Raw genomic sequence first — 13,220 nt, 5'->3', positions numbered from 1 at the left:
CCTCTATTGTCCTGCAATACTGTGACAGGAGAGACACTGAGCAGTGCTGGCAGTGATTATTTATCATTTACACTGTTATTTTCAGCTGAGTGTAATAAATGTTTTTTTTCTACCTCAGAGTCTGAGGTAAAGTCACTGCCAAAAGTCACCTCTCTTCTCTATTCAAGAGATAGAAATACAGTGGTCTTTTCCTGCTGGAGTGATTCTTTATTATTTAAAGTGCTTATTATGAACAAAATAAATATTTTTCTGTTAAGTGAGTGGTATACATTTTTTTTGTTTCTGCCTCAGCAGGGCTTAAAGTGATCCTGGTGAGGTGGTGGAACTCATGAAGGAGGACCATGGAGGCACCAAGACCTGAGGTAGGAGTAGGTGGCTGCAGCTCATCAGTAACACTAGTATCGCCTGTATCATCGATTAAGATAATGGGGTGGGCTTTTCTGTTGGAATTTCTGTGCAGGGCAATGGAGATGCTGGAACTAGTTCCTCCTACCATTACAGGTGGTGGAACTCAGTTCCACCTGGTTCACCCCCACTTTAACCCCTGTACCTCAGAGTCTGAGGTACAAATCACTGCCAAAAGATGCCTCTCCCACCAGAGACTATTCTGAGATGCCTGTTCAGGCCAAATGAATCTATCCCTGAAATTGCTCACAGGTGGCAAACATGAGGTGCAAAAGTGAATGTGGAGGAACATTCACACAGGGATGCCTGTTCAGGCAAAATGGAACCTTCCTTGAAATTGCCTGAGGGCAGCAAAGCACCAGTCTCCACACCAGACACATTTCTCATGCTGGTGGCTAGCAAAGTACTGTTGCCTGAAGCTGGCACCATTAGGGTACCCATTAAGACAGAAGTGGTCCTAGCACTATGCCCCACTATTAAACTCTACTGAGTATTTATGTCCAGCATGTCTCTTTTCAGAAGACTGTGAGTCAGAAGAGGTGACGTGGCACTAGCAGCCAAGCTCCCCCACCAAATTATATAGCTTACATTAGAAGCTTAGTCAGAGGTATATATGTTTGCCCAGCTATCATGTAGAGCAACCCTAGTCAAAGATGACAAATGGGTTTTAAGCAGTTAAGCAGGGCTCCAAGATTTGGTTCACATGTGTATGATATGTCTCAAAGCAACCCCATGGACTAAATGTTAATGCAAATTCAGTTTTAAAATAACTGTTGCTGAAGGTCCATTGCCTTTTGTTCAGAAAGCCTGATTCTGCAATAGCTAGTAAACTAAGCAATGCTCTGAATGGTAAATTGTCAATGCTCTGGATGAGACACCAGGACCTGTGACTTTTTTTCTGCTCATTAGAGTCTCAAGTAGCTTCTAAATATTGGCCGCTCAAGGCCATTAGAAGAGCCAACCTCATTATTGGTGAAGGGCTCACTGGTCAACCAGATCTAGACTAATGAGACCACTTGACATGACCATTTTGATAGACACAGACCTATTTGGCCCCCGATTTCATAAGTGAGGTCAAGGCTCATAAATGCCCAAGAAATTGCAGCCCCTTGCTAGACAAAGCTTGCTAGCAGAGGAAAATAGATTTGGCAAACACAGCCTCCCAAGGCTGGACAATTCATTTCCATAGAGGTCAAATGACTCATTCAGACTAGAGCTAAATGTGAAGGCACTGAATAACCACTTACAAGACAGAAGGTTTAGGCTGAAAGGGCTAGCAGATATCCTTTTTTTATTTTGGCCAGAAATTGGTTTTGCCTTAAATTTTCCATTTGGTCTCAGTTCACCATAACCATAGGCAGCTTAGCTATTTTCTAATGAGACTAACTGTTTTAGTGGACTGTAATGGTGTTCACACTTTCAATAGCACCTTACACTGGAACACCTTAAAATGAAAGCAGTAGTTCCATGTTATGTTATAGTCACCTTGTCAGAAAGTAGTCCACTGCATAATAGGCCAGGAAATATTGATCAGTCATCAAGGTCTAACTCGGTCTGCTTTAGATAGATCAGATTTTTCATAAATTAGTTAAAATCTATTCTGACTCCTTTCCAAACATAATATTAACAGAGGAAAGAAACAAATGACTCTATTTGGGAAGCACTCTTGCTTTGGAAGATGAGTATATTGTACCCCAGTACACTGACATTTTTTTTTTATAGAATAGTAAATCTTGTACTTTCTAGATTAACAGAGTTCCTGCTGAGAACAATGATTAAAATGCGAATTTACTCAAGATAGTATGTCTTTACTCGGGGTATTTGCTATCTTCAATATAATGATACTTAAGGCAAATCTACATTTCAGCTTACAAAGAAAAAGAAACAAAGTCTACCTATAATTGATCAATTCAAAAAAATCCGTGTTAATGACTTAGTAATACCGAAGATATACTGTGTCAATTAATCAGACCAATGACTATTTTAATTCAGGTCCCCTATTGGTTATCAGTGACAGTCCATCACTTAGTATAACCAATTAGAATACGTAGCTCTCCTTATTAAGGTAGCAATAGCTACGAGCAAATCACTCTGTGAACAAGCTTATGCGAAACGTACGTCAGAGGAGAAGCGCCGATCACGTGGTGCGCACACGTAATCGGGTGAACCGGCTTTTTGCTGCAGTCTGCTCGGCTGAGCGGCGAGAACGTGGGCAGACAAGTTACCACTCCAGCCAGATCCACACCAGACAGACCTACATATGGTGACAGTAAGGTTATAAAGGGTATCGTACCAGCACTATACACGCATCACACATAATAGGTTACACACACAACACTATGTGTTTCTTTCCTCTGTTAATATTGTGTTATATTCAGGCTCTAGGGGAGCACCGCCAACAGTAAAACCCTAGCACATAAAATATGCAAATTTGTTTTGCTAATATGTGTGGGGTACTCTAATATAGGATTTCCCTGCATATTATCAAGTTGGCTTCATTTGGGAGATAACTATCGCAACAATTTATTATCTATTTATTACAACCAGTGCGGTCTCCTTATTAAGTTCTGTGTATCTTCCTTTCCAAACATAGAATATATCTCTTCTTTCTCTCTGATAGCTCTTCCAGAGAAAGTGGTCAGAATTACATTTCACTAATATTTCAACATCAGAATATACACTTAGAGAAAACTATTAGAAAAGTGAAGACTTTCCATACACAACTGGGGAGCATTCACTCAATACCAGTCAGTGAGAGGCAGATGGTCCATAATGGAGGCACATATTAATCTGTTCAAGTTAAGGCCAGCCATGTAAGCCCTCTGAGCTTTAATTCCAAGTCACCTATGGGAATTTGCAGTTCAAATTTGTCTGGACGACAACTGCACTTTCCACTGTGAACAAGATGGGAGGTCTAGATCTCTGTAACAAAAGCCCTAGTGATTAGGGAATGAAATATTCAAAGACAGTTTCCCTCTTAAATTAATATTTCAAATATTGGTTCAAACCTTCAGCGGTTCCTAGAATAGATAATTTTGCCAATTCTTTTTATAGCTTGGTTGGTCAAAACATTTTCTCACATACTGTATGTCTTTCTTCCACCTGCTTTTCTGCTGCAAATGTTACACAAAATGAAAGCAGCAAGGTATCTCATTTAATCTTGGTTTATTATCTCTGGCCAGGGTATGGTTCCCTCTAATCAGCTAGTTGTACAAAGGACCCTACATTCCTCTATCACTCTTCAAAGATTACTTCTAGAGAACTCCAGATCTCCTGGACAAGTTGCCACCATACGTATGGCTAATGACATTAGAGGACTAATAAAGCTGGGTATACACCAGGACGATATGTGCCCCACCGACAGTGTTACACAATGTAATGATATTTTGTGTCGCCATACTGTACTTGCTACACAATCCGGTGTAAGATGGCGTGATGTATCATACAGCATTAATGGAACTGCCATCAGTTGTTCATTGCTTTCTTCCACTACATGAAGCATGATACAGTATATCCTTTTAATCCACATTGGAATGGTATATTGTACAATATATCACTCAGTGTGTTCCCACCTAAGATTGTCTTCTACAATAGTCCTTATCATTGCCTGACTGAGGCCATGCAATGATAGATATTCTACCATGATAACAGAATTTAATGCATGGCATAGTACTGCTAATACAGCCGGGTCAGCTTCTCTCCTTCCTGGACTTTCTGGCTGCCAAATATGAAGTAGGCTTAGAATCTGCCACCAATGATAACTGAAGACATGTTTTTCCTACCCAGTGCCATTAATCCACAGTGTTCTAGTACTTTGAATATTGAACCTATTCTGACCTTGGATACAGGTTCAGAGAGTGTCCTTTTATTAAGAAAATTCATATTATTACTAGCTGAAGTCTTAGTGACCAGGGGTGCTGAACTAACCTTAATTTATTTACTGATCCAAGACACTCTCCTATGAAAATGTATAGATGAGTTTGATATAATCTGAGACTGGACAAATCCAAGTCTTTGCTTGGTTACTCAGCTCAGCTCATACAGTACTTAAAACTTACTGCTCCACTAACATGTGAATCTTCACAGTTATTTCTTTCTTGCCATCAACCCCTTTGGTTAGCCAAACCCTCTATAATTAGAGAATGAATAGTTACAGCCAGGGCCGGATTAACAATGGGGCGGATGGAGCTGCAGCTCCAGGCCCCCCATTGAAAATAGGCCCACAGCCACAGTGAAGGGACTCATATTTGCTGGCATTACAATGAGTCACACTGACTCATTGTATGCCGTCGCCAGCGCTGCACCCGCCGCACCACCACCACCGATTACAGAGTATGTATCAGTCACTCACTCATTGAATACGGAGACTCCTGGCCGGAGCGGGAGGAGGAGCCGATCGCGTCTCTTCTCCTGAGCGGCTCCGCCCCCAGCCTATTAGTTGTGCTGCTGTGCTGAGTGACGCGAGGGAGGGGGGCGGAGCAGCTCTCCCATCTACTTCGAGCTCCTCCCCCCAGTCAGTGCTGCTAAGTTATGAGGATGGGCCGGCCGGAGGGGGAGGAGGAGGAGCCACCCTCTCAGCTCCTCCCCTTTCCTGCTGTGAATCAAGCACCGCATGGGCAACCAGAATGGCCGTACAATGTAGCCCTGGGACTCGCAGGAGCTATTCTTGGCTGCATGGAGAGTGAAGAGTGCTACATTCTACATTCCTGGATGCCAAAGGGTGAGACCGGAGGTGCCTGTTTCAGTAAGTTTATTCATTTATATGTGTTGTATGTACAGTATTTGTGAGTCAGTAATTGGTTTATGAAAGTTAGTGGTGTCTGTGTCAGTAAATGTGTGTGTGTGTGTGTGTGTGTGTGTGTGTGTGTGTGTGTGTGTGTGTGTGCGTGTCAGTAATGGGTGTCTGTCAGTAAGCATGTATGTGCTAATAAATCGTGTGTGTGTCAGTAAGTGTAATCTAGGTCACCCCTGTCTGTGATATTAACTGGTATCTGACAGTAATGGGTATCCACAGAGCCATTTATTGCGGCGGGCGAGGCGTGCGTTCGCACAGGACGCCCACCGCGGCTCTAAGTCGCTCTTTTTGGCTCCCCCTCCTCCCCGTCATTACTATTCCGCTTAGGGGGCAGGGTTTCGTGCAGTGATGCGTTTGCATCATGACATCACAACGCAAAAGTGTAATTGCACGAAACTCCACCCCCGAGCGCAGTACTGATGATGGGGAGGAGGGGGAGCCGGGAGATTGGAGACTGGAGAGGCGGGCCGGAGCGGGACAAACAAAGAGTATAGAAGTGTTTTCTTTTTTCTTTTTCTTTGTCTCTCTCTTTGTTGAAGGGGTCTCTGCCTGCCGTAATGTGTAAAATGGGGACACGTGCCTGCCGTAATGTGTAAAATGGGGACACCTGCCTGCCGTAATGTGTAAAACGGGGACACGTGCCTGCCGTAATGTGTAAAATGGGGACACCTGCCTGCCGTAATGTGTAAAATGGGGACACCTGCCTGCCGTAATGTGTAAAATGGGGACACCTGCCTGCCGTAATGTGTAAAATGGGGAGTCTTGCCTGCCGTATTATGTAAAATGGGGACACGTGCCTGACGTAATGTGTAAAATGGGGACACTTCCCTTCCGTAATGTGTAAAATGGGGACACCTACCTGCCGTAATGTGTAAAATGGGGACACCTGCCTGCCGTAATGTGTAAAATGGGGACACGTGCCTGCCGTACTGTGTAAAATGGGGACACGTGCCTGCCAAAATGTGTAAAATGGGGACACCTGCCTGCCGTAATGTGTAAAATGGGGACAGCTGCCTGCCGTAATGTGTAAAATGGGGACACCTGCCTGCCGTAATGTGTAAAATGGGGACACCTGCCTGCCGTAATGTGTAAAATGGGGAGTCTTGCCTGCCGTATTATGTAAAATGGGGACACGTGCCTGACGTAATGTGTAAAATGGGGACACTTCCCTTCCGTAATGTGTAAAATGGGGACACCTACCTGCCGTAATGTGTAAAATGGGGACACCTGCCTGCCGTAATGTGTAAAATGGGGACACGTGCCTGCCGTACTGTGTAAAATGGGGACACGTGCCTGCCAAAATGTGTAAAATGGGGACACCTGCCTGCCGTAATGTGTAAAATGGGGACAGCTGCCTGCCGTAATGTGTAAAATGGGGACACCTGCCTGCCGTAATGTGTAAAATGGGGACACCTGCCTGCCGTAATGTGTAAAATGGGGAGTCTTGCCTGCCGTATTGTGTAAAATGGGGACACGTGCCTGCCGTAATGTGTAAAATGGGGACACTTCCCTTCCGTAATGTGTAAAATGGGGACACCTGCCTGCCGTAATGTGTAAAACGGGGAGTCTTGCCTGCCATAATGTGTAAAATGGGGACACCTGCCTGCCGTAATGTGTAAAACGGGGAGTCTTGCCTGCCATAATGTGTAAAATGGGGACACCTGCCTGCCGTAATGTGTAAAATGGGGACACGTGCCTGCCGTACTGTGTAAAATGCGGACACGTGCCTGCCAAAATGTGTAAAACGGGGACACCTGCCTGGCGTAATGTGTAAAATGGGGACACCTGCCTGCCGTAATGTGTAAAATGGGGACCCCTGCCTGCCGTAATGTGTAAAATGGGGACCCCTGTCTGCCGTAATGTGTAAAACGGGGACACCTGCCTGCCGTAATGTGTAAAAATGGGACGCTGTCAGCCGTAATGTGTAAAAAGGGGGACGCTGTCTGCCGTAATGTGTAAAAAGGGGGACGCTGTCTGCCGTAATGTGTAAAAAGGGGACGCTGTCTGCCGTAATGTGTAAAAAGGGGACGCTGTCTACCGTAATGTGTAACAAGGGGGACGCTGTGTGCCGTGATGTGTAAAAAAGGGGACGCTGTCCGCCGTAATGTGTAAAAAGGGGACGCTGTCCGCTGTAATGTGTAAAAAGGGGACGCTGTCCGCCGTAATGTGTAAAAAGGGGACGCTGTCTGCTGTAATGTGTAAAAAGGGGACGCTGTCTGCCGTAATGTGTAAAAGATGGACGCTGTCTGCCGTAATGTGTAAAAAGGGGAATCTGTCCGCTGTAAGGTGTAAAAGGAGCTCTACCTGGTGTAGTGGTGTTACTGTGCGGCGTAATTTGAATAATGGAGACTACTGTGCACCGTTATATGAATTGGTATTATTTTGTGGCCGCACCCCTTCCCCATGAAGCCACGCCCCTATTTTTTTTTTTGCGCGCGCCTACTGCGCGCACTGCCCCTGTTTTACATAGAGGGGTGGTGCTCCGATGCGGTTTCTTGCACACAGCACTAAAATGACTAATTACGGCACTGTTGCTAGGTATCCATTTCCCTGGCCTTGAGCAGATCCCACTCACCAGATCCTCTCCAGGGGTGAGGGGGTGGTCTTGGATGAGGGGAGGGGCCCAAAGCATTTTGTTGCACATGGGCACACCACTCGCTGGTTCCGCCACTGTAGCCACACCCATGGTACAGACTACACTCCCTATTTAGACCACCCCCACAGCAGCGCTTTTCACACCTCCTAACGAGGCACACAATAGGCCCTTCATGAATTTCAGCTCCAGGCCCATGTGGACCTTAATCTGGCACTGGTTACAGCTATGTAAAGCCTGGCATTCACCGTTTTCATTTTAATGGGCACTCCTGGGATTCTGACTAGTGCATCTAGTACAGCAACAAAAGGCATGTTCCTATTTTCCATAATGAGCACCACTCATTGAGTAAATGTTTTCCATGCATTATTGGAGATCAACCAGTCTTACAAGCAACCACAAGGTATATTGCTACAGTAGGTGGCAAGCCTCCTGTTGAACAAACAGTAGTTTGCAGGAATCTATGACCTGAAGACTTTCTTTGTTCTAGGGAATAGGATTGCCACCTAGCAACAGCGCCCACACTATTCACCAGTTACCTTGCTAGGTCTGTTGGTTGCTCTGTCCAGAGTTGCTTTCTCCTAAGTGTGCCAGGGGAGCATGAGATGCCACAGACGTCAAAAGCTAGAGACATAAAATGATTCTGTCTTACCATTTGGTTGTTCAATCTATGATCAAGTCGACATCTGTTCTTTCTTTTTAATATCAGTTGGGCCCATAGCTGAGCCTAGCCTGTGGATGCTCTTAACACTGTTATTATTTTTATCATAACTTCCTTACATTGATCAAAACTATGTTTTGTAACCAGTTTAGTAAACATTTTAACTTGGAAAGATTCATGTCAGTGTCTTATTTCATGGCATTTGAAGTGACGTACTATCAGAGCCGGCTTTAGCCGCTTAGCAAAGGGATGCAGTGCAGGGAGGCGCCAAACTGAAGAGGTGCTCAGCCTCTCCATGCTCTGCATCCCTGCTGCTGCCGGCTGCTGCTGCGCCTGTCACACTGGATGACAGGTAGTGGCGCTGGCAGCTTGCAGCGCGGCTCCCTCCCCCTCCTCCTCCCCAGAAAGAGTGCTCGCAGTGTGTGGCCTCAGCCCACACACAACGCCGCTGACATCCCGAGCTGCCTAGAGGGATGGGGGCGTGGCCTAATCACGGGAGCCGTGACCACGTCCCTTTATGGGAAAAAATAATTTAAAAAAAAGTATTTACAGTACTGAGCAGGGTGGGTGCAGTACCTGATCCCTGAGCCCCCAGCACTCAGCCCCTCAGCCAGAGTCAATTCGAGGGGGGAGTGTGATCACTGTCATCACAATCCCCCCATACACCCATACAGGAACACACAGTGGCTCAGCAGTAACAGCAGCCTCTCCGCCCCACTGCAGCACAGCACACTGTAGCATGTGCAGTGCTGCCAAGATGAGAGCTGCTGCTGCCCAGTAAGGTGGGAGTGCAGGGGACCATGGCCCCCTCCCGGCCCCTCCATCAGTCCCAGGCCCAAGTAATTAGTACCCGCTCCCTCCCCCTCCCGGGGTCACTGACAACATCCTACAGAGCCACTGGAATAACGGAGCCTGCGAGAAACCGGAGGAGAAGGGAGAGGAGGAGCAGCGCCCGAGCAAGGACCTCCTGCAGGTACTGGGGCCGCACTGTGGAGGGAATGAAAGCTGTACCTGGCATAGGGGGTCATTCAGAGATGAACGCAGATCGCTGCATATGCAGCCGGATCTTTGTTCATCTCCGCACATGCTCAGGGCCGCCCAGCCAGTGGTGCAAGTAGAAATATTTTCTTAGGGGTACTGAGTGCCAAAAAAACGGGTGTGGTCATGTGTTGTGAGGGGGCGTGGCCCCATGCTGCTAGTGGGAGTGGCTACATGACAGACCCTTTTTTTTTTTGGGGGGGGGGTCTGGAGGCAAGGCTAAAGATATATAGTAGTGCCTCCAGTATAATATAAATAAATAGTGATACCTCCAATATAATAGAAATATATAGTAATGCCCCCAATTTAATAACAATATATAGAAATTCCTCATTATAACAGGACAAGCACCATGGTCTTGCTGCTTTGTGGCACATTTTAATTGTGGTAATGGCAAAGTGTGTGGCAGGTGGTACTGCGTACCCGCTGCCAAATTCTTAAGGGTACTCCGTATCCGAGAGTACCCACATACTTGCACCGCTGCGCCCAGCACAAAGCAAGGCTGCCCAGCATGTGTAGTGCCACCTCCCGATGCATCCGCAATTACATTGCCGACGCATCTTATGTAAGGTTGACCCCTGCCTGCGCTGTCAGCAGCCTCTTTTTTTTTCTCAGACACTACTGTACAGTGTAATGTGACTAACAGACAATACTGTGCGGTGTAATGTGACAAACAGACACTACTGTGCGGTGTAATGTGACTAATGAACACTACTATGCAGTGTAATGTTACTAACAGACACTACTGTGCAGTTCAATATGACTAACGGAAACTACTATGTGGTGTAATGTGATTAGCGAACACTACTGTGCAGTAAAATGTGAGAAACAGACACTATTGTGTAGTGTAATGTGACTAACGGACACTACTATACAGTGTAATGTGACTAGTGAACAATACTGTGCAGTGTAATGTGACTAACAGACAATACTGTGCGGTGTAATGTGACAAACAGACACTACTGTGCGGTGTAATGTGACTAATGAACACTACTATGCAGTGTAATGTTACTAACAGACACTACTGTGCAGTTCAATATGACTAACGGAAACTACTATGTGGTGTAATGTGATTAGCGAACACTACTGTGCAGTAAAATGTGAGAAACAGACACTATTGTGTGGTGTAATGTGACTAACGGACACTACTATACAGTGTAATGTGACTAGTGAACAATACTGTGCAGTGTAATGTGACTAGCAAACACTACTATGCGGTGTAATGTGACTAACGGACACTACTGTGCAGTGTAATGTGACTAACAGACACTACTATGAGGTGTAGTGTGATTAGCGAACACCTCTGTGCGGTGTACAAACGGACACTACTGTGCGGTGTAATGTGACAAATGGACACTACTATGCGGTGTAATGTGAATAACGAACAATACTGTGCAGTGTAATGTGACTAGCGAACACTACTATGCGGTGTTATGTGACTAACGGACACTACTGTACAGTGTACTGTGACTAAAGGACACTATTATGCGGTGTAACGTGACTAGTGAACTATACTGTGCAGTGTAATGTGACTAGCGAACACTACTATGCGGTGTAATGTGACTAATAGACACTACTGTGCTGTGTAATGTGAATAACGGAAACTACTATTAGGTGTAATGTGACAAGCGAACACTACTGTGCAGTGTAATGTGAATTGGTACTATTCTGTAGCCCCTATATTTTTGGCGCTTCCCCCTGTTGGGGAAGTGGCATGTGTGAAAGGGTGCTCTACCTGGCGCAAAGTGTAAATGGGAACTCTACCTGGCTCAGTGTGTAAAAGGGTGCTCAATCTGGAAGGATCTGTGACTGGCTCTACCTTGCGTTGTAAAAGGGGCTCTACATGGCACAATGTGTAAAAGGAGACTATACCTTGCGCAATGTGTAAAAGGGGGCTCTACCTGGAATAATGTGTGACTGGCTCTACCTGGTGCAATATGTAAAAGGGGGCTGTATCTTCCGTAATGTATATAAAGGGCACTACCTGGCGTAATGTATATAAGTGGTACTACTGTGTGGCGTAATTTTGAATAATGGAGACTACTGTGCATCATAATTATTTTACGCCTTTATATTTTATGTAATTTTTTTTATGAACCTATATTTATGGATCTTTGCGGGGGGGGGGTCTAGTTACAGCTCTGAGGATGAGATCGGTCACGTTTGTATTTGTAGAAAGGCACAATATTCAGAGTTTGCAGGAGGGCGCGGAACACCCTAGCACCGGCCCTGCGTACTGTCACTCATTATCCAAGTCTAGGCTTGGGATTGCCATCAGTAGGCTTTCGAAAAATCTACCTGAAGGTGGGTCCAAGCAGTCAGATGACTTTTGCTAAGAAAGCAGATGCTTGGCTTCACCCTCCTCTGTAGGATCTAGCTATGTGATTTTTTATTTTTCACTTTACCTTGTTCCAGTGATAATCAGGAGGCTTGCTCACCCACCCACCAGCTGTTGCTAGGTGGCAATCCTGTTCCCTAGAACAAAGAAAGTTTGCAGGTCATAGATTCCTGCAAACTACTGTTGTTTATTGTTATCCAATTGTAAAGAGTGATGGAATTTGCTGCGCTATATAGGAAATTGTTAATAAATAAAATAAAACTCACTGACCAACTAACTCGGCAACCCTGCCCCTAGCTCAAGACCAGCTATGTTTTCCTTCTCCCAAGCAGTAACTAGATGAATAATCACACCCATGTGGTCCACCTATGAAGCTGTGTTGTGTATGAAGAAAAATGTGAAGGATTAACCCAGTGGTTCTCAAACTACAGTATGTGTCTGAGATGCCTCGGGACACTAGTAGGGGTGCATTGGGTCTAGGACCAATTCCAATTATTTATGGTCAGTGTAATAGGCAAAACCAGTACTGGTGGCTGCCAATCATAACATATATGGCAAACAGAAGCAAATCCTCACCACACAATTGAACGTAAGGATGACAAAATGACACAATTTACTTCATTTAATATTTCTTTTTAAATTTCTCAATAAGAAACTTTTGATGTAGGGGTGCTGTGAACAAAATTCTGATGCTCTAGGGCACTGTGATTCGAAAAAGTTTGGGAACCACTGGATTAACCCCTGTCTGAAAAATAAGAATGCAGACCCCCAGGGGAAGCCTTAGGGGTGTATACAATTATAGTCGGAACTGCCGTCTTGTCGGATAGACGTCAGATTCCGACTTTTCTAGGTCGAATCGTAATTCGACCTATTCAATGGGGCTGCCGCTTTTCTGTTTTCTGACTATAGCCCTGACGAAGCTTATTAAAAGTGAAATGCGCATCGGCATCGCCGTGCGCTGTCTGTAGAAAGATTAATTATGTATTAAAATCCTGTGCATGTCTAAGACAATCAGAAAGGGTTACCAGTAGGGAGGCCAATCCTGGGCCGTTTTTTCAATCCCAGGATTCGGGATTGAAAAACGGTCAATCCCGGGATTCCCGGCATCCCGGGATTGCAGTAGGGACCAGTGAAGGTTGTAGGGAGCAGCGCTGGAGGGAGGGTGTAGGTAGCATTGCGGGAGGTAGGGAGGGTGTAGGTAGTGGTGTGGGAGGTAGGGAGGGTGTAGGTAGTGGTGCGGGAGGTAGGGAGGGTGTAGGTAGTGGTGTGGGAGGTAGGGAGGGTGTAGGTAGTGGTGCTGGAGGTAGGGAGGGTGTAGGTAGTGGTGCGGGAGGTAGGGAGGGTGTAGGTAGTGGTGCGGGAGGTAGGGAGGGTGTAGGTAGCGGTGCGG

The 13,220-nt window shown here is 45.6% G+C and overlaps 1 long non-coding RNA gene across 1 annotated transcript in view; it reads left to right on the top strand.

The window, feature by feature from the left end:
• The window catches only part of LOC134908927 (uncharacterized), a 118,947-nt gene that overhangs the window by 81,236 nt on the left and 24,491 nt on the right, over nucleotides 1-13,220 (top strand). Inside the window, exon 2 of the long non-coding RNA XR_010175819.1 lies at nucleotides 295-362. This is a non-coding gene — a long non-coding RNA (uncharacterized LOC134908927). The remainder of the gene's footprint in view (nucleotides 1-294; nucleotides 363-13,220) is intronic.

This window comes from Pseudophryne corroboree, chromosome 4 (assembly GCF_028390025.1).
Source record: "Pseudophryne corroboree isolate aPseCor3 chromosome 4, aPseCor3.hap2, whole genome shotgun sequence".
Classification (NCBI taxonomy): Eukaryota; Metazoa; Chordata; class Amphibia; order Anura; family Myobatrachidae; genus Pseudophryne; species Pseudophryne corroboree.
Note: the sequence above shows the minus strand (reverse complement) of the source record. Positions and strands in the feature narration are given on the sequence as shown.